We start from the raw sequence: 20,406 nt of genomic DNA, 5'->3' as shown, positions 1-20,406 counted from the left end.
ACAGGGATGGTGACTGAGAACTAGTACTGATATCCTTACATGGTAGAGAGTTGGGGGAAAATGTACAATTTGGCAGTGGAATGTGTTTTATTCTTATATTTAAACAAAGCTATGCCTGGCATTCTGGAAATTGGCAATACTATACTTCAAACTGAGTAATTAATTAAATACTTTCCTGGAAAAAGTCAACCCAAGAGAACTAGAAAATATTTTAGTTTGTAAATATCTTGGTTCACACCTTGGCAAATGATCACATTGTGTGATGTTTAAAATGATATTTTCAAATCCCTGCTGGATGAGACTAATATGATAAAGACACTGAATTGTAAGAGGTGACATTGTCATTAAATATTTATAAAACTTGTTGCAGAAAGGAGCTCTAAAAGGGATCATGCTACACCAACTCAGGATAATATCATTATCAAATCTGCCATCCACAATGCAAGGAACTCATGAGATGGGAAACTTTCATAACTCATTGCTCACTCCAAAGTTGGTTACTGTCTCTTAAACAGTTTTTCAAATTCAATGGTCTAAAGCAGAAACAGCTGCACTGGACTTCGTTCATGCTGAAAAACTGACATTTCTCTTTCAAGTGCCAAGTGCAGTCTCAGAATAACAATATGTCAGACTCTATCCAAAAGGAGATGCTCTTATTTTCCTACATGATCCAAATGCCGTTCAGAAGAAATTGCAAACAAGATCCCTAAAGCCATATTACCCCAGGCCCCAAAGAGCAATTATGGCTATCCACATAACATAACACTTGGTCCAAAATATTCACTTCATAGCCAAATTAATAAAGAAGGCACCAAAATGACTTTTGTTCCTTTCCACAATTACAGGTGCTTTCGAATATCACCAGATTAACACTGAACATGATCGCTTCACAATTCCACGGCATATGTTGCCGGGAAGGTCAGAGGAACAGTATCACTCGGACCTGGAGAAAAAGGATTCTCAGAGCAGAAAGTGGAAAAGTTCCCTGACAGAGGTAAATGCTTCTTAGGCTTAGCAAAAAGCTCTTTGCACGACTGAGGAAGAATAATGGCCTTTTGGATAGTAGGCAACTCTCTTCTATTTATATTCATGGGAAGCATGAGTATAGACAGGCTCTGAGACATGACTGGCAAAGAGGCCTCAGGTAGGTCCCATACTAGCAAAACCCAAGAGGAACAAGTAGCCAAGTCCAGAAGGTATGACACTAGTACATTGCCCTACTCCGCACTTATTAAGGGCAAGCTATAGTAAACAGGAAAAAAAAATCCATATAGTTGTAAACATGAAATTGCAAACACAAAGATGTGAACAAATATTCAATAAAAACCAGCATCACAGAGGAAGACCACAAACTCAGCAAAGAGAGTAACTAATACCCATAGAAACAGAGTTAATAATAGTAAAAAGATAACTAACTTAAATGTAATTAATATATTCAGAGATACATATGAGAAGAGGGAAGTAGATGGAAAATAAAGTTGAAGAATGCTACCAGCACAATGCAAAATGACACAAATTCTACAAAAATTTAAAAAAGACTCTTTCAGAAGGAAAAAATAAAGAGGCATATGAAGAAATAATAGAAGAATGCTTTCAGAGCTAAATAAAAATTTGAATCTTCAGATTGAAAGGGGTCATAAGTACCAAATTGTGGGAGGAAAAGATCTTCTAGACACATATTGGTGAAAAATTATAATTCAAAAGACAAAGCAAAAATTCCTAAGTTTCTATGTGGGTGGTTGAGGAGGTGGGGATGGAAGCGAATACCTAAAAAGAAATAAAATTCAGATTGTTTATAGACTTCTTATCACAAAAGTAAAGCTAAAAGACAATGCATCAAAATTTTCAAAGTTTTGCAGGAAAATATGGAACCAAAGAAAGTCATTTTTGGGCATTTTGAGCATTTGAACATTAAAGAACTCAAATGTTTACTATCTACTCAGTAGCTGCAAAAAACATTACTAGAAAATAAACAAAACTAAGAGCTAGTTGTGGAATAGAAATTTTTTTTAAATCAACAGAATTTGCCACTGTGCCCTAACCATTCCCCCAAAATAAACTTTCACCTAAAATTGTTACTGAAAAAAGTTAATAACATTTAAGAAATAAAATACAAGCTCTCAAACTGGGAAATGGGTAAGGGGTTATAGGATAAATAAATTATGTGGGCGGGAGAGGTAGATACCAACTAGCTATTAGTGGAAAAACATAGGTTGTAATTGATACACAGACATATAATGGCAACTAATATTATGTAAATAGGCATGTCATTTCCAGAGATAACTGGTAGGGGAAGAAAACGAAGCAAATTTAATTCCAAACACAGAAAACTAATAGTAATAATCACAAGAAAGAACAAGAAAGCATGATAAAAACAAAAAGTCAAATAAAATGCAAAGAAAAAATCCAAATGTATTAGCAATCATAATAAAGTTTAATGGGTTAAATTTACTATTCAGAGTTCAAATATTTCAGATTGTGCTTTTGTTAAATCCACCCATATTCTGCTTATAAGAAACTCACATAAATCACCTCACACCAGTTAGGATAGCCAATATCCAACAGACAAGAAACAAAAAATGCTGGCGAGGATGCGGAGAAACGGGAACTCTCCTACACTGTTCGTGGGAATATAAGTTGGTCCAACCATTGCAGAAAGCAACATGGAGGTTCCTCAAAACACTGAAAACAGAAATGGCATTTGACCCAGTAATTCTACTCCTAGGAATTTACCCAAAGAAAACAAGTCCCCAGATTCAAAAAGACACATGCACCCCTATGTTTACCACAACAGTATTTACAATAGCAAGATATGGAAGCAACCTAAGTGTCCATCAGTAGATGAATGGATAAAGAAGATGTGGTACATATACACAATGGAATATTATTTGGCCATAAAAACAAAACAAATCCTACCATTTGCAACAACACGGATGGAGCTAGAGGGTATTATGCTCAGTGATATAAGCCAGGTGGAGAAATACAAGTACCAAATGATTTCACTCATTTGTGGAGCATAAAAACAAAGCAACACTGAAGGAACAAAATAGCAGCAGACTCACAGACTCCAAGAAGGGACTAGTGGTTACCAAAGGGAAGGGGGCGAGGAGAACGGGTGGGGAGTGAGAAAGGGATTAAGGGTCACTACAATTCACAATCACAATATAGGTAGGTATAGAGAAGGCAGTATGGCATGGAGAAGACAAGTAATGACTCTACAGCATCTTACTACACTGATAGACAGTGACTGCAATGGGGTGGAGGGTAAGGACTTGATAATATGGGTGAATGTTGAAACCACAATGTTGTTCATGTGAAACCTTCATAAGACTGTACATCAATGATACTTTAATTTAAAAAAACTCACATAAAACCCTTAAGTGCAAGGCAGAAATCTTACTGACCTGTACTTCTTTTAAGGGAGTACTGGGCTGACATCAGGAGAATACTGTACTCACGATATTTCAAAAATGAAAACAGATAAATGTAAACTTAATACACAACTGACTGAACGGCTCCCCAATGGAGAGTAACACCTTATGCCCACCTGGTAAGACGTTTCTAGTGAAAGGGTTTGGAATCCTGCCATTTGCCTTACCTAGTTCAATGGCTAATGGTAATTTGGGTGAGGGCAGTGATGGCCTGGCAAATCAAAGTTTTAGACAAAGGAAAGCTAAGAAAGATTTCTGATTGAATGAAAGACTTTGGATTTTAAAAGATTCCACCTGGATAAACAATGGGCCAACTGCAACAAGACAAAATTCAAAAGAAACACATAAAAGTCCTGGGATCCAAATTCTGGATTCTCGACTTCTCAGTAGGAATCAGGTGGCTTAAGAGCAGGAGGTCTAAGTAGACTGAAATGTTTTCGATAATGGTAAACTGAAGTCATTATTGTGACCTGGCTGCCAACAACTGGTTGCTGTTGGGCTAGAGGGAGAAAAAGGACAAGGCTATACCCTATCTATCAGCAACCAGTGGTCAAAAAGAATGAAAAATCTTTGTGTCCAGAGGAGACTGACCAGACTGGAGATTAACTCCAAACCATTGCAAAAAAGAAGTGGTATTTGAATATGATCTTCCCCTTGTCTTCAAATACTGGCAAGACTGCCACATGGAAAAGAAATTAAACTTGGCACTGTCAGTCCCAGAATACAATATTAGGACCAATGCCTGGAAACTCCAGGGAAGAAGTTTTCAGTTAAGTTAAAGGTTCTTAATAAGTGGGGATGTCCCTAAACCTGAAAGTTCCCATCACTGGAGGTGTTGGGCACTGGAGAGTGTGCTCCTTAGGTATGCTATTCACCAGAGGTCCAGGTATCAAGTGTTATTGGTGCAAACAATATTTTTATTATAAACAATTATTTGTAAGATAATTCCCATTCCTATAATTTATGCTTGCTAGAGTGTGTGTCCAAACTGAATCATGCTTCAAGAAGCAAATTCAAGCCCTACCTCTTCTGTGAAGCAAATCATGACAAAAACAGACCCTCCCTTCCACAGTGTCTATCTTCAGTATTAAACCATTTGGAGCCCAATTAGAGTCTTACTTTTGCTTCCTAAAAATTATAATTGAAATAGCCTATCTCCCAACTATATCATAAGCAACCTGAGGTCATCCTAACCTCCAGTCTACTAGGCACCCTGGTTGCCACCTAAGTTAAATTTGCTGGGTCATCACTCCTCTTTTTATTCATATAGCACATATTCAATGTTTTTATAATTACACCTCTTTGTGAAAGTGATGCAAAACACAGTAATGGCTTCCTTGGGAGTTCCTGTGTCCCCCTACCTTTACCTATGAAAATTCCTGTAGTTTTCCATTTAAAACTTCCCAACTTTCTCATGAGAATAATGGTTACAGACACTGACACCCATTCTTGAAGATTTTGCAGATAATAAAATATGCCCTCTTCCCTTCCCCTTTTATCCTAGAATATATCCATAGATGGCTGAGAAAGCCCAAGAGAAGAAAAATTTTGAAGGAAAAAAAAGCTAAAATCGGAAACTCTCTAGAGTCTAGAGTAATAAATAGTAGCAAAGTCTTGCACTCTGGAGAGGCAGAGCTACGCCCTCATTACAGTTGGGAAACACTGCAAGTTCCATGTAAGTGGATTTCTTGAGGACACTGTCTTGGGTAAAAGAGAAGGGCCTTGTCTAAGGATTGGCAATATTAAAATAATGAAAAAACAGGAATAGGAAAAAATTTCTTCTGCATCACTTTATGATAAATGCTCATCTTTGGGGGTAAACCAGAAGAGGAAATAAAATGGAAAGCATACATCCATTTATTTTTAAATTTGAGTAATTAATATTCAAATCAAGTTTGAAAAAGTGAAATTATAATTGCTCCTCTAATATTACGTAGGCTGTTTTAGGTCCAAAGCTCAAAAACATGGCAGGTTACTAGAAGGAAAATTTGGAATTCAACTTGGCAGGTGTATCCAGGATGATGTAGAAACATTTAAAATGCACAAACTCATTGCATTACTCAAGCTTAGCATTTAATAATGCAATAGGTCTGGCCAAAAAACGTCCAGTGTGAAATTACACTATCCAGCAAAAAAATTAAAAATATGTAGAGGCACAGTTACAGAAACACATAAAAGTCCTGGGATGCACAAATGGCTCTATCTTCTATCAGTAACGGACTTTTCATTTAATGAGCTAATTTAGAACTAACCAGACATCAAAAATAGCCACACTTTTTTCCAGGGTTCTGACATGTATAATCTAAAAACAATTGATTCTGATTTTCCCAGTGCCTGCATAACTTCTTTCTGTCAAGTCCTCAATCAACTCAATTCAATTCATCACAGTTATTTGTTTGGTTTAGTTTTTGGCTTCATAGACTACATGCTCACTTAAATATTTTGTAGAAACTTACCAATGTACATTATATATGTAGAACTCACCACAGTTTTGAAGAGAACAGAAATCCAACCGCAGAGCATAATAATAAACCTTCAGATTAGTGGGTTTGGGAGCAATTAACATATGAACACAGGCTCACTAACCTCCCTAAAGCCTCTACACTGAGCAGCAACAGAATACGGTAAGGAGGTTTGTGGTGTTCCAACATCCAGAGCATCTATGAGGAAATTTGCTAAGAGATTATGAGTCCTTGAGGACAGGGATCATGTCTTATTTATTGCTGCATCTGTAGGATCTAGTTTAATCTACAGAAGGAGCTGACTACATATTTGCTCAATGATGAATTAATTCTTGTCCTCAACAGATGGACAAAAGTCCTGGCTGCAGCAGCCCCAGGGCCATCTGGCTGAGGAAGCGAATGGACACTGAGACCCGAGGCTGCCCGGCCCAGGGAAAAGGCTTTCTTCTAATTCTCACAAAGTTGTGATGTGGACTAACTACGGCCTTGAACAAAGAGATGTACAATCGCTAAACCTAGAGGTCGTGACAAGCTACCTGCGGCCGCCAGCAAGACTTGAGAAGGCCCTCGGTCCCAACCAGCAACCACTGTGACCCCCTGAGACTGGGCTGTTGACAGGGTGACGGCCTCTAGGACTCCAGCATCCACATTGAAGTTGCTCCCAAAAGCCTCCATTATTGCTGCCAGTGCACACCCGGCTTCAGGAGGAGATCCTTCCCCTGCATCTGCGCTTTCTTCTCCCCCGGCACGACATGGATAATGGTGAATATCTGGATTTGCCTCTTTCCCATGACCCAGATGGTATGGAGGATGTTCTCATCTAAAGAAGTAACACACTTTCCAAAAGATAATATCCAAATCACAAGTGTGAAAAAACTTGTAAGTAGGGAGAATATCACACTTAAGATAATAATGAATTTGAGTTAACTTGAATACTTTTTACCTACCAGGCACTATGTGAAAGTCTTTATCTGCTTTATTCACTTTAACCTTCCTGCCCACACTGTGAAGTAGACCCTATTATCCTCACTTGACAGATTGGAAAATTAAGCCTCAAAAGGTTAGTTACCATGCACAAGGCTACAGAAGAGCTAAGGGCCAGGACCATGGCTACACAACACCCACAATCTTAGCTATTATCTTACATGGCCTCAGTGTATTAGAGCATATAATATTTTTCTGGAATTCATAATGAGTAATAAACTGATTTTCTGCTTTAAAAAAATAGTTCCTGCATCCTTTTAGCCAGACTTTACTATCTTTAATTAATGTGTCTGATATTTAAGAGCACCTCTGGCACAGTATGTACATTATGAATTATAGGAACATAGTCACACTGTAATGTCATTAGTTCTCATTTGGATGGAATTTCAAATTTTCAATTTCAAATGTTTCCATCTACAAAGCATGTAGTTATGCATTCAATATTGCATTATAAAAATAATGCTTGTGAATTAAAAGCAAATAGAGAAAACAAATAAAAGCAGGCATGGAAATATCATCCTACCACACAAAACTGTTAATACTTTGAGAAACATGCAATTTAGAGCTTAAAAATATAATTCGATTATTCATATAAACATGATTTCCCTCACAAAGCTCATAATTCAGAATCTGGAAAAAAACTTTTTCAAGGATTGAAAAGATGAATAAACATTTTTTATGTAATTCCCACAAGGAAGCCAAAAAAAAAAATTTGTTTAGGCATCACGAAAATGAATTCACAATTTTCTTGAAATTAAATGGTCTGTTACTTATTTCATCATTCCTCATTTACAGTAATGTCCATCTTCAGTAAAAATTCAAGAAGTATGTTAATAGGAATTTTAGGAATTCATTGTACATTTCTCAGTAGACTAATCTCCAAAGGATGCTACTCCACATTGATTTAAACTCTACATACAGATGCTCTAAGCTGCAACTCTTTATATTTTCCATGATGGCCTGAAATGGTGCCTTCAACCAAGAAAAAGAAAAAGATACAATAAGCAAAACAGAAGATGACTTTAATCACACCTGCCCAGCTCTCCCTTACTGTAGAGCTACCAACTTTCAAGCAAGGCTGAAATGAGAAACCAAGTTTCCCATTTCACTGTCCAGAGCCTTATGGGAAATAATGAGGGTCTATTTGTTTAGCACTTGACATATATATTATGTATTACATATATATTATATATACTATGTATCACGTTTAGCACTTGACATATATATTATATATATAATAATATTACTACTATTATTTAGATGGCACTATAGAAACATAAACAGTAGGTACCTACTTGCTTAAACTACACATTTACACACTTGCTGCCACTAAATATACAAGAGCTTGAATTGGATTCCTTGTGCCACTAATTCCCTTCAAGGCCTCTGAATCCCATCTTCTCCTTTTATTCTTGCTCCCTCCTCAGTCCAAAGGGACCCATGTAGGAATTCTGCCTATACTGTTCTAGTTAAGGCAGTTACCATGTCATCCCTGTTCCTTAAAGCTAATTCACTCTCACTCATGTCAAACCTTAGCCCTGAGGTGCCAGCTCACAAATGATTTGAACCGGGAGAGGAAAGTGAGGGAGGTGTAAAATGATGAAATGGCAAATCGCCAAAAGGAAAGAGTGAGTTTCTACAGAGAAGTAGCACAGTCGCCAGTGTCCTCAGATCTTGGCGTGTTTACCATCTCCACAGCACTTCCTTCTGGGATAACCTTTCCACTTCTTGCCAAGATACTCCTTCAAATCATATTCAACCCTTCCTAAAGACGGATACATGGCAGGTATTAGGTCAAATGAGAATCAAAAATGGTTTGAGAAGAAGCTGGCACATCACGCTATGCTTGTTGGTTTTTCTAAATTTAAGTGAGAACTACTTTTGCCTTACACATTTTTTTGCTTAGAGATACTTACAAAATGATATTTTTATATAATAAATTGAAGGGGTTTTCCATTTAAAAAAAGAAGACTGCCTATCGGCTATTAATAGACTCACTAAACTGAATTTAACAACTTCTCTGAATCCCCTTAGGATGTCAAAGCACTTGGTAGGCACTTAATCACTATTTGGTGAATGGCTGAACACTTACAAAGAATGGTCCACCCTGTCTTATCTTTAATATTCTATCTAGTCCTAGAAAATTCTATTACTCCTGGAAAACACAACCCTAGACACTTCCCATGAGGTGGAATCAAACACTCTCTTCCTAATAAAGTAGCAAAATACATAGATACAACAAGATTTAGAATTTTTAAAAGTACGTATTTCATAAGTTGTTTCAGTCATTGAAACCTATGGATTTGAAAGCTACCATAAATATAAAGTACCTATGTTCAATTTGTTTTTATTTACCTGATATATAATAAAAAAAATTAAAAATGAAATTTCCAAAGAATATTTACAGAACAAACGTTCTATAAAACTCAATCTTCACTAGAACTTCTTTTTACTTTGAATTTAAAAAGAAAATTTTTCTTGGTACATAATCTTCACTTCTTGACACCAATAACTGTAAAAACAAACAGCTGATGGGTACCATAACATTGCAATCATGGCTAAACTGACCAGATCAAAACAAGACAAGTCAAACAAAACTAAACACTGAATCAAACACAAGCAACTGGCAGGATTCCCAGAAGGTTACCAAATTTGGACTTGAGAAAATTGTCAGTGTTTCCTGAAATTTTCAAAGATATCCTAGTTTTTCATTAGTAAAAACCAAAATGCCAAAGAAACAACAAGAAGAATACTAAGTTGAATCATTAGTAAACACGAATCTAGTGGGGAAAAAAAAATAACCTTTCCACAACTGATGGCTATAGATTAATTTCCTGGACATCAACATCATTTTCATTAAGGAAATCTTTTGAATAAATAACCCTGCAATCAAATTTGGTTAAATGGGACAGGCAGATCTATAGTATTCCAATAGCACTTTATTTTAAAGTATGTGCTTTTGTCACATTAGCTGATTTTTTCAGAAGACAAGGTAGTTGAATGAAAAATTGTGCACAGTAGGAACACAGGAAACCTGAGTTGTTATCTAGTGCCACCACCATTCCTGAGCCCCCAGTCAATGATGTCTACAAGCTTCTGTTTCCCCATTAATACAGGACAAATTCTAATACCCCTCACCATTCTAAAAATTCTATCAGTACATAGTAATCCCATGGATATGGTTACTGTGTAATGTTACAGGACCTCTCTTTATAAAGGATATGATCACTTTACCCCTTTTCATAATAAATTGATTTTAATTTATTAATAAACATTCATTTTTAATCAGCTTGGACATCAGCATTCTTAAAAAAACTGTTCTCAGTGGGGGGACTTGGTGAAGGGGGGAGCCTAGTAAACACAATGTTCTTCATGTAATTGCAGATTAACGATACCAAAATAAAAAAAAATAAAAAATAACATAACATTAAAAAAAAATTGTTCTCAGGTGATTCCAACATGCAGTTAAGTATGGAAGCCAGTTGGTTAAAGCAGTGATTCTTGAAGTTCAAAATGTTGTATTATTTTCTGAAACTTGACATAGTTCACTTATTCTGAAACAAATTCTCCCACTAGCTAAAACAGAAAAACCATCAAATGAACATAAATTACTACTTCTTTTTTAGGATGCAATTTTCAGAGGAGAAAACAGAAAAGAGACTTCAGCTTAAACCATTCATCAATGTCTAAGGTAAAATAATAACAAATTCTTATTAAGCATTTACTATCAGCGAAGTACCATTAAAAGAACTTTATATATGTTAATCCACTTACTCTGCACAACAACCCCACAGAAGTAGGTACCATTACCCGAATTTTACTTGTAAGGAAACAGAGGCAAGGTTATGTAACTTGTCCAAGTTCAAACAATTAGTAAGTGACAGAGTCAGGATTCAAGGCTAGAAAGTCTAAGAGTGTGTGTCCTTCACCATGAGATGAAGAAAGCTGGGGACTCGGCCTTCATGGCTGATTCTTTGAGATTGGACCACCTACCAGAAATGAACGTTTCAACTTTGTTTCTCACAAGAATGACAAAAAATCAAGCTACAGAATTAGTATTGCATGCTGAGAAATAAAATCAGAAGATAATAACACAAAATAAGAACATGTATCCATTTCCTGTGATATGTGTTAATCACAAGACTTTCCAGATTGACCTTAATAGTAAAACCATCCACTTTGGAACAAAGAGGGTCCTCAAAATGAACCTAAATGAAAGCCAGGTAACTCTATCAAAACCTAGGTGAGCCAGTGCAATTAAGGTTCCTTCACTGGATAGTCTCTGCTCCAGGCCTACAAGTGAAGAATCAAAAATCACTGTGAAACTTTGCAATACTGATCATTCATAATTGGTCCCTCACTGCAAGCAGTGCTGTCACATCCTGTCCCTCTGAACTGAGACATCACTGACCCTCATAACTCTTCAGTTAAATTATCCAGAACACATAATTCGATTACTGCATGTTTTCATTTTTCCCATCAAGATTTTTGCCTCTGATATTTCCTTTGCATCCCTGCAGCTAAGATTCACTTCATACAGTGAGCCAGAGAGAAACCCTTTTTATATTAAATTGTAATTGCAACTTAATGTAATAACATTAAATTCCAATTACATTGTTACTAACATTAAATGGAAATTTCAAAAGTATCCTGAGAAACACCTGATTTCCCGAGATGCTTTTATAATGGAAATTGCCTTATGTTTAGTCATCTAGAAGTCACATAAGATCATTAATAGGTGGGGGTACCACTTCTTTTACTTAAGGAATCAAGAGTCAAAAAAGACCCTCTATCTTAGAAATCTAATATTCAATTTATCACTGAAATTAAAAGACAATCAAGACTAATTTCAAAGTACAGAATCCTTTGGCATCCTTTTTAGAATACCATACATATTTTTTCACTAGAACTATTTGGTCCTAGGAGGACCATCCAGATCAGTTCAAATCAAATAATGTGGAAGGAATTGCTCTTGTGTATGTGATTAGAAGCATTTTGAAATTATTGCAGTTAAAGACGAACAGGACTCTTAAATTACCTCACCTAATCATTTTGCCAGTTTAGGCCTGTCCTTGCTCTGTGTCCTCATTTTCTCTTCTCTTACATTGTCTTGAATAAGCCTTGATGTAACCAATAAGGTTTCATTTTATTCTCTCTCTCAAGAACCTAAGAAATTTCGAAAGTACTTCTCAACTGGTTCTCTTCTAATTCACAGCATGCTCTTTCAGATGCTCTCTTACCATTCGAACTTTTTTTTAAAATAAGGAATGATATTCTGGAGATATCCATTTTAAGCCTACTTAAATGTGTATGCTAATAGATTATAAGTGCCACCAGATGGTTAGATCCTTCACCATAAGCAGTGAGTACATAAATAAATACCAGGCTATTGCCTTGAAACTAATCTACTAAAAAAATTTTTTCCAGAAAGTTCCATATAAAACATGCAATAAAGTTTCAAAGATAATTTGAGGGTGGTCATATGTTAACATTCTGGTAAAGAGTAAAAACTAAATTCTAATAATGAGGTTGCCACGGAAATACAAAATCTAACTGTGTTATCAATACATTTTTCATTTCAAGGTGTTTGGGGATTTAGGTTTGTGTTTTGTTTTTAGTTTGTGTGTGGTGTGTGCACATTCTAAGCTAACAAACATTTACTATGCTAGACACTTTAGAGGCATTATCTTATTTAACCCTGACAACAATGTGAGAATTATAAAATATGCATTGTACTACTGCAGTCCCCATTTTACAGACAAGGAAAGTGAGGTTTGGAGAAATTATGCAACTATACATGAGGATGGAGAAGCAGAAGAGCAGGTCTTGAACCTGAGGCTTGAGACTTTACTTTCTGCTCCTCCCCACTGCTTACTATCTCTCAGTTCTCTCAACACAGCTTAGTACCTGTCGCCTAACAAGTCTATGTACCTCCATCACAAATTGGCACAGAAACTAGCAGCAAGGGAAATCAACATTCTCTGGAAAGTCTTGTTACAGTCGGCATTATGTTCATCACAGCACACATGTGCTTGGGCTGGGGTCATGCCTGTTTTAGCTTTTCTTATCCAATATCGAATTTTCTAATCCACTTAAGCCTATTTGCCAGGTTGTTCTTTTTCTGTACTAATATCTTAGAAACAGCTGGAATTTTTTTTAGCTAAAAATTTGAAGTCTCTATCTCTATCACAAGAAAGAAAGGGCCACTTCACATAACTCAGAGACATGCAATGCTGATTCTCCTTCCACTCTGGGGAACTGGCATGAATCCCTTAAAGCTTCAGTTGCTTTAAAAAAAAAAAAAAAAAAAAAGGGTCCTGATGTGGGGCGACAAGGATGACCTGGGATCATCTCACTGGGAGCCAAAGATTCATGGTAAATCTGTCTTTTATAGGATCCCCCAAAGCCCACAGTATTATTATTTTACACACACACACACATATATACAGTACATATTATTTAATATGCGTAAAATCCTACTGGTGAATTCCTATGATTTTCTGAAAAGAGGTCTGTTTCCTCCTCCTCCTATGGAGGAGAATTCGCAGGCGTTTTTCCTACCTTCACTGAGCTCAATATTTCTCAAAAGTGAGCAAACACTAACGTCACCTGGAGGGCTCGTTAACAGAAGGCGGCCCCACCCCCCGAGTTCCAGCCCGGCTGGAGTCCGCGCTTCTCAAAGCTCCCGGGCGTGCCCACGCGGCCGGCCAGGGACCTCCCTGGTTCCCCAGCTACTCCGCGTGGGAGTCACCTGAGAACAGGTGTGGGTCTTTTCAGACTGATGCCCGAGGTTCCCCTCCCGAGACTGATTGAACTGGTCTGGGGTGCTGCTCCGGCATGAAGTTTTTTAAAGCCCGGCCCCCGCCCCCCAAGGTTGCCTGCTGAGCAGCAGCCCACGGCCCCCCCCGCCCCCCCCGCGAACCCTCCCCCTGCGGAAGCCGCAGCCCTTCCGAGAACCCAGGTGAGCGCAGGGGTAACCGCCGCACCTTATTCATTCTCGGGGGCCGAACACTCCCAGCGGCCGGCGACCCTCCCAGGAATTCTGCAGGACAAACCCTGTGTCCCAGCCTCCAGCCCGCCCGCGGGGTTCACCCCCCGGTCTCGCCGACCCGGACCCCAAACGCCCAAGCGCAGCCCCGGAGGGCAGGACCGGAGCGCGGGCGGCGGCCCCTTACCTGGCGCGGCGTCCAGGTGGGGCTCCGGCCGCCGCCCGCGGCGCGCGCCCCCGGGGCTCCGGGCGTCCCCGCAGCGACCAGCCGCACCCCGGACGAAAGGCGGGCTGGAGCGGCTGTGGGGCCCTCGGCGGAGGGGCGGCCCAGCGGCGGGCGCGCGGAGCCCGGGGGGCGGAGCCCCGAGACGTTCTCCCCGGCCGCGCCCCCGGCGGCGGAGGCGGGACGGAGGGCCGCGGGGGCGAGCGCGGGGGGCGCCCGGCTGGAGACGTGCGGGGTCCGATCCTGCGAGGCCCGGCCGACCGCGGCTGCGGAGAGGCGAGCGGGGCGCAGCGGGCAGCAGGGCCGATGGGGCTCCGCGGGGAAGGGCCAGCGCGCGGGGCTGGCGAGGGCCGGGGCCGGGCTCATCCCTGCGTTCTGCCCAACCCCGGCAGGTGCCTGCCTTTGACCTGAAGTGGAAGCTGCCAGAAAACCTGAGGGAGGTCACTGTCAAGTAGTCGGGAAGGCAGTTGCCTTTGAGAACATAAGTTACAGGGCCGCCCTGGACGGAGGTAACTGCCTCATGGCAGCAAAGGGATGCTCTCGCTCTGCCCCTTTCAGTCCATTACGCACACAGCAGCCAGGAAGTGGACCCTCCTGTGCTTAGCAGCCTGGTGCGCTCTGGCCCCTGGCCTGCTTTGGCCCCTGGCCTACTCTTTCACTGACCCCCCCTTGTCCCTCTGCTTCCTCACCCCTCCCCTCGCATGGCCTGCTTTCCCTCCCTTACACCCATTAGTGTGTTGTCCTCTCACTTGCCCTTTTTTTTTTTTGCCTCCAAGGCTCTGCCCCAGATCTTATCATAATTGTCTACTTCTCTTCCCTGGGGTCTCAAATGTCACTTCCAGAGAGTCCCTTCTGCACACCCCATCCAACTGGAACCCCCTACAACCATTCCCATCCTCTAACCCCTCTTTATTTTCAACAGATCACTTTTCAGTACTTGAAATTGTATTATTTCTTCATTGCTTTTTTTGTTTTGCATCGTGTCAAAGTAAGCTCTATGAGGACAAAGAACTGGTCTTGTTCCCAGCTTTAACATCTGCATCTAGAACAATACCTGGAACATAGTAGGTGCTCAATAAATATCAGCTGAATGGATGTTGAATTAACTTCTCCCCAGGGGAGAACCTTCACAAAGAAATGCTTTCCTTCAATACTCAATCTTACCGAATTCAGATCAGAAACAAATATTGTGGGAGGATCATTTCCTGCATTCCTTTCATTCATACTTCCATGTTATAGTCCATTGTCATGTAGTATATTTCTCCATGGGTCATATCAATGAAAATACAATAATGATTTTCTGATGTGAAGACATGGATAGCAATATCCTCATATTTTTATTAATGAAGAGACTACCTCCCAGCCTCTCAGCAAATGGCCTCTTTACAAAGGAAATCAAAGTCTGCCAAAGCTACACCCAGCTGATTGGGCTGCTCATCTATTCAAATAGAAAAGGGGACCTTCAGACAGATTAAAGATGGCAGAGTGAGAGGAGACTCAAAGGCTTCCTCCTAAAACTGGATACAATTAGAAAATATAATTGGCGCAACTAATCCTGAGAGAGCAACAGGAAAGAGGACAGCGTCAGACTGCACACACCTGGAGAAAAGGGCAGACCTCAGTGAACTGAACGGGGGGGGGGGGGGGGGGTGATGTACCAGAGCTGTGGCTCCGTGGGACTGAGCCCCTCACCCACCCCAGCTCACCGGCTGAAGGAAGAGAAACGGAGCAGGGAGGGAGGGGAAGGCCTGGGACTGCTGAATACCTAGCTCTGGAGATCTGCGCTGGGAGCACAAACCTACATTTCATGGTGCTTTCATGAGACTTGCATGAATACCAGGTTGGAAAGTTAATACAGGCAGAGTTCCTGGGGAGACTGGGATTCCAGCTGCTTATGGAAAGCAGGGATCCATATCTGGCTGCTCTGGGACAAAAACTTATACCTGTGTACCCAGCCCACTGGCTCAGGCAGTAGAGACAGGCACAGCAGCCACGAGGTGGAGAACAGCTCTTTCCTCCCCCCAGGCACCAGTACCGCTCCCCTGCGACCCCCGACATTGCTTCAGGGGCTCAGCAGCTCCAGTATAGAGCTTCTGGACACTATAGAGGGCGCCATATACAAACATAAAACAGGAAAGGAACCTTGTCCAGAGTAAAATTATTAATACAACTCCCAAGAAAGATTTATATGATATAGACCTCGTGACTCTTCCTGAAAGGGAGTTCAAAATAAAAATCATCAACATTCTAATGGAGGTACAGAAAGACATCCAAGAACTCAGGAATGAATTCAGGTTGGAGATCCAATCATTGATGAGCACGATGGAGGGTATTAAAAGCAGGTTGGATACAGTGGAGGAGACAATAAATGAAATAGAAACTAGAGAAGAGGAATACAAAGAAGCTGAGGTACAGAGAGAAAAAAGGATCTCTAAGAATGAAAGAATATTAAAAGAACTGTGTGACCAATCCAAGCGGAACAATATTCGCATTATAGGGATACCAGAAGAAGAAGAGAGAGAGAAAGGGATAGAAAGTGTCTTTGAGGAGGTAGTTGCTGAAAACTTCCCCAGTCTGGGGAAGGAGATAGTCTCTCAGGCCATGGAGATCCACAGATCCCCTTACACAAGGGACCCAAGTAAGACAATAGCAAGACACATAGTAATTAAAATGGGAAAGATCAAGGATAAGGACAGACTGTTAAAAGCAGCCAGAGGCAGAAATAAGATCACATACAAAGGAAAGCCCATCAGGCTAACATCAGACTTCTCAGCAGAAACCTTACAGGCCAGAAGGGAGTGGCATGATGTATTTAATGTCATGAAGCAGAAGGGCCTGGAACCAAGATTACTTTATCCAGCAAGATTATGATTTAAATTTGAAGGAGGGATTAAAGAATTTCCAGATAAGCAAAAGCTGAGAGAATTTACCTCCCACAAACCATCTCTGCAGTCTATTTTGGAGGGACTGCTATATATGGAAGTGTTCCTAAGGTGGAATAGCTGTCACCAGAGGTAATAAAACCACAGTAAAGAAAGTAGAACAGCTAATTACGAAGCAAATGCAAAATTAAATTAACGATCCCCAAAGTCAATCAAGGGATAGACAGAAAGCACAGAATTTGACACCTAATATATAAAGAATGAAGGAGGAGGAAAAAGAAAAGGGAAATAGAGAAGAACCTTTAGATTGTGTTTGTAACAGCATACTAAGTGAGTTAAGTTAGACTCTTAGATAGTAAGGAAAGTAACCTGGAACCTTCGGTAACCACGAATCTAAAGCCTGAAATGGCAATAAGTACATACCTGTCGATAATCACCCTAAATGTAAATGGACTGAATGCACCAATCAAAAGACATACAGTCACTGAATGGATAAAAAAACAAGACCCATCTATATGCTGCTTACAAGAGACTCACCTCAACCCCAAAGACATACACAGACTAAAAGTCAAGGGATGGAAAAAGATATTTCATGCAAACAATAGGGAGAAAAAAGCAGGTTTTGCAGTACTAGTATCAGACAAAATAGACTTCAAAACAAAGAAAGTAACAAGAGATAATGAAGGGCATTACATAATGATAAAGGGCTCAGTCCAACAAGAGGATATAACCATTATAAATATATATGTACCCAACACAGGAGCACCAATATATGTGAAACAAATACTAACAGAATTAAAGGAGGAAATAGAATGCAATGCATTCATTTTAGGAGACTTCAACACACCACTCACTCCAAAGGACAGATCCACCAGACAGAAAATAAGTAAGGACACACAGGCATTGAACAACACACTAGAACAGATGGACCTAATAGACATCTATAGAACTCTACACCCAAAAGTAACAGGATACACATTCTTCTCAAGTGCACATGGAGCATTCTCCAGAATAGACCACATACTAGGCTACAAAAAGAGCCTCAGTAAATTCAAAAAGATTGAAATTCTACCAACCAACTTTTCAGACCAGAGAGGTATAAAACTAGAAATAAATTGTGCAAAGAAAGCAAAAAGGCTCACAAACACATGGAGGCTTAACAACACGCTCCTAAATAGTCAATGGATCAATGACCAAATTAAAATGGAGATCCAGCAATATATGGAAATAAATGACAACAACAACACAAAGCCCCAACTTCTGTGGGATGCAGCAAAAGCAATCTTAAGAGGAAAGTATATAGCAAACCAGGCATATTTAAAGAAGGAAGAACAAACCCAAATGTATAGTCTAACATCACAATTATCAAAATTGGAAAAAGAAGAACAAATAACACCTAAAGTCAGCGGAAGGAGGGACAGAATAAAGATCAGAGAAGAAAAAAACAAAATTGAGAAGAATAAAACAATAGAAAAAATCAGTGAAACCAAGAGCTGGTTCTTTGAGAAAATAAACAAAATAGGTAAGCCTCTAGCCAGACTTATTAAGAGAAAAAGAGAATCAACACACATCTACAGAATCAGAAACGAGAAAGGAAACATCACAACAGACCCAACAGAAATACAAAGAATTATTAGAGAATACTATGAAAACCTATATGCTAACAAGCTGGAAAACCTAGAAGAAATGGACAACTTCCTAGAAAAATACAACCTTCCAAGACTGACCAAGGAAGAAACACAAAATCTAAACAAACCAATTACCAGCAAAGAAATTGAAGTGGTAATCAAAAAACTACCCAAGAAAAGAACCCCCGGGCCAAATGGATTTACCTCAGAATTTTATCAGACATACAGAGAAGACATAATACCCATTCTCCTTAAAGTTTTCCAAAAAATAGAAGAGGAGGGAATACTCCCAAACTCATTCTATGAAGCCAACATCACCCTAATACCCAAACCAGGCAAAGACCCCACCAACAAAGAAAACTACAGACCAATATCCCTGATGAATGTAGATGCAAAAATACTCAACAAAATATTACCAAACAGAATTCAACAGTATATCAAAAAGATCATACACCATGACCAAGTGGGATTCATCCCAGGGATGCAAGGATGGTACACATTTGAAAATCCATCAACATCATCCACCACATCAACAAAAAGAAAGACAAAAACCACATGATCATCTCCATAGATGCTGGAAAAGCATTTGACAAAATTCAACATCCATTCATGATAAAAACTCTCAGCAAAATGGGAATAGAGGGCAAGTACCTCAACATAATAAAGGCCATATATGATAAACCCACAGCCAGCATTATACTGAACAGTGAGAAGCTGAAAGCATTTCCTCTGAGATTGGGAACCAGACAGGGATGCCCACTCTCCCCACTGTTATTTAACATAGTACTGGAGGTCCTAGCCATGGCAATCAGACAAAACAAAGAAATACAAGGAATCCAGATTGGTAAAGAAGAAGTTAAACTGTCACTATTTGCAGATGACATGATACCTAAAGACTCCACTCCAAAAACCCTAAAGACTCCATTCCAAAACTACTAGAACTGATATCAGAATACAGCAAAGTTGCAGGATACAAAATTAACACACAGAAATCTGTGGCTTTCCTATACACTAACAATGAACTAATGAAAAGAGAAATCAGGAAAACAATTCCATTCACAATTGCATCAAAAAGAATAAAATACTTAGGAATAAACCTTACCAAGGAAATGAAAGACCTATACCCTGAAAACTATAAGACACTCTTAAGAGAAATTAAAGAGGTCACTAACAAATGGAAACTCATCCCATGCTCCTGGCTAGGAAGAATTAATATAGTCAAAGTGGCTATCCTGCCCAAAACAATATACAGATTTAATGCAATCCCTATCAAATTATCAACAACATTCTTCAACGAACTAGAACAAATAGTTCAAAAATTCATATGGAAACACCAAAGACCCCGAATAGCCAAAGCAATCCTGAGAAGGAAGAATAAAGTGTGTGTGGGGGGTATCATTCCCCAGCTTCAAGCTCTACTACAAAGCCACAGTAATCAAGACAATTTGGTACTGGCACAAGAACAGAGCCACAGACCAGTGGAACAGAATAGAGACCCCAGATATTAACCCAAACATATATGGTCAATTAATATATGATAAAGGAGCCGTGGACATACAATGGGGAAATGACAGTCTCTTCAACAGATGGTGTTGGCAAAACTGGACAGCTACATGTAAGAGAATGAAACTGTATCACTGTCTAACCCCATAAACAAAAGTAAATTCGAAATGGATCAAAAACCTGAATGTAAGTCATGAAACCATGAAACTCTTAGAAAAAAAAATAGGCAAAAATCTCTTGGACATAAACAGGAGCAACTTCTTCATGAACATATCTCCCCAGGCAAGGGAAACAAAAGCAAAAAT

General features: G+C 39.5%; 1 protein-coding gene across 1 annotated transcript in view; it reads right to left on the bottom strand.

Moving 5' to 3' along the window:
* Positions 1 to 14,181, bottom strand: part of COL21A1 (collagen type XXI alpha 1 chain) — a 172,464-nt gene extending 158,283 nt beyond the window's left edge. The window contains exon 1 of the mRNA XM_073225228.1: positions 14,053 to 14,181. The gene's annotated coding sequence lies outside the window, so the exon portion shown is untranslated. The remainder of the gene's footprint in view (positions 1 to 14,052) is intronic.
* Positions 14,182 to 20,406: the final 6,225 nt, after the last annotated feature.

Source organism: Manis javanica, chromosome 16 (genome assembly GCF_040802235.1).
Source record: "Manis javanica isolate MJ-LG chromosome 16, MJ_LKY, whole genome shotgun sequence".
NCBI lineage: Eukaryota > Metazoa > Chordata > Mammalia > Pholidota > Manidae > Manis > Manis javanica.
The sequence above is the reverse complement of the archived record's forward strand: the minus strand, read 5'-3'. Positions and strand labels throughout refer to the sequence as shown.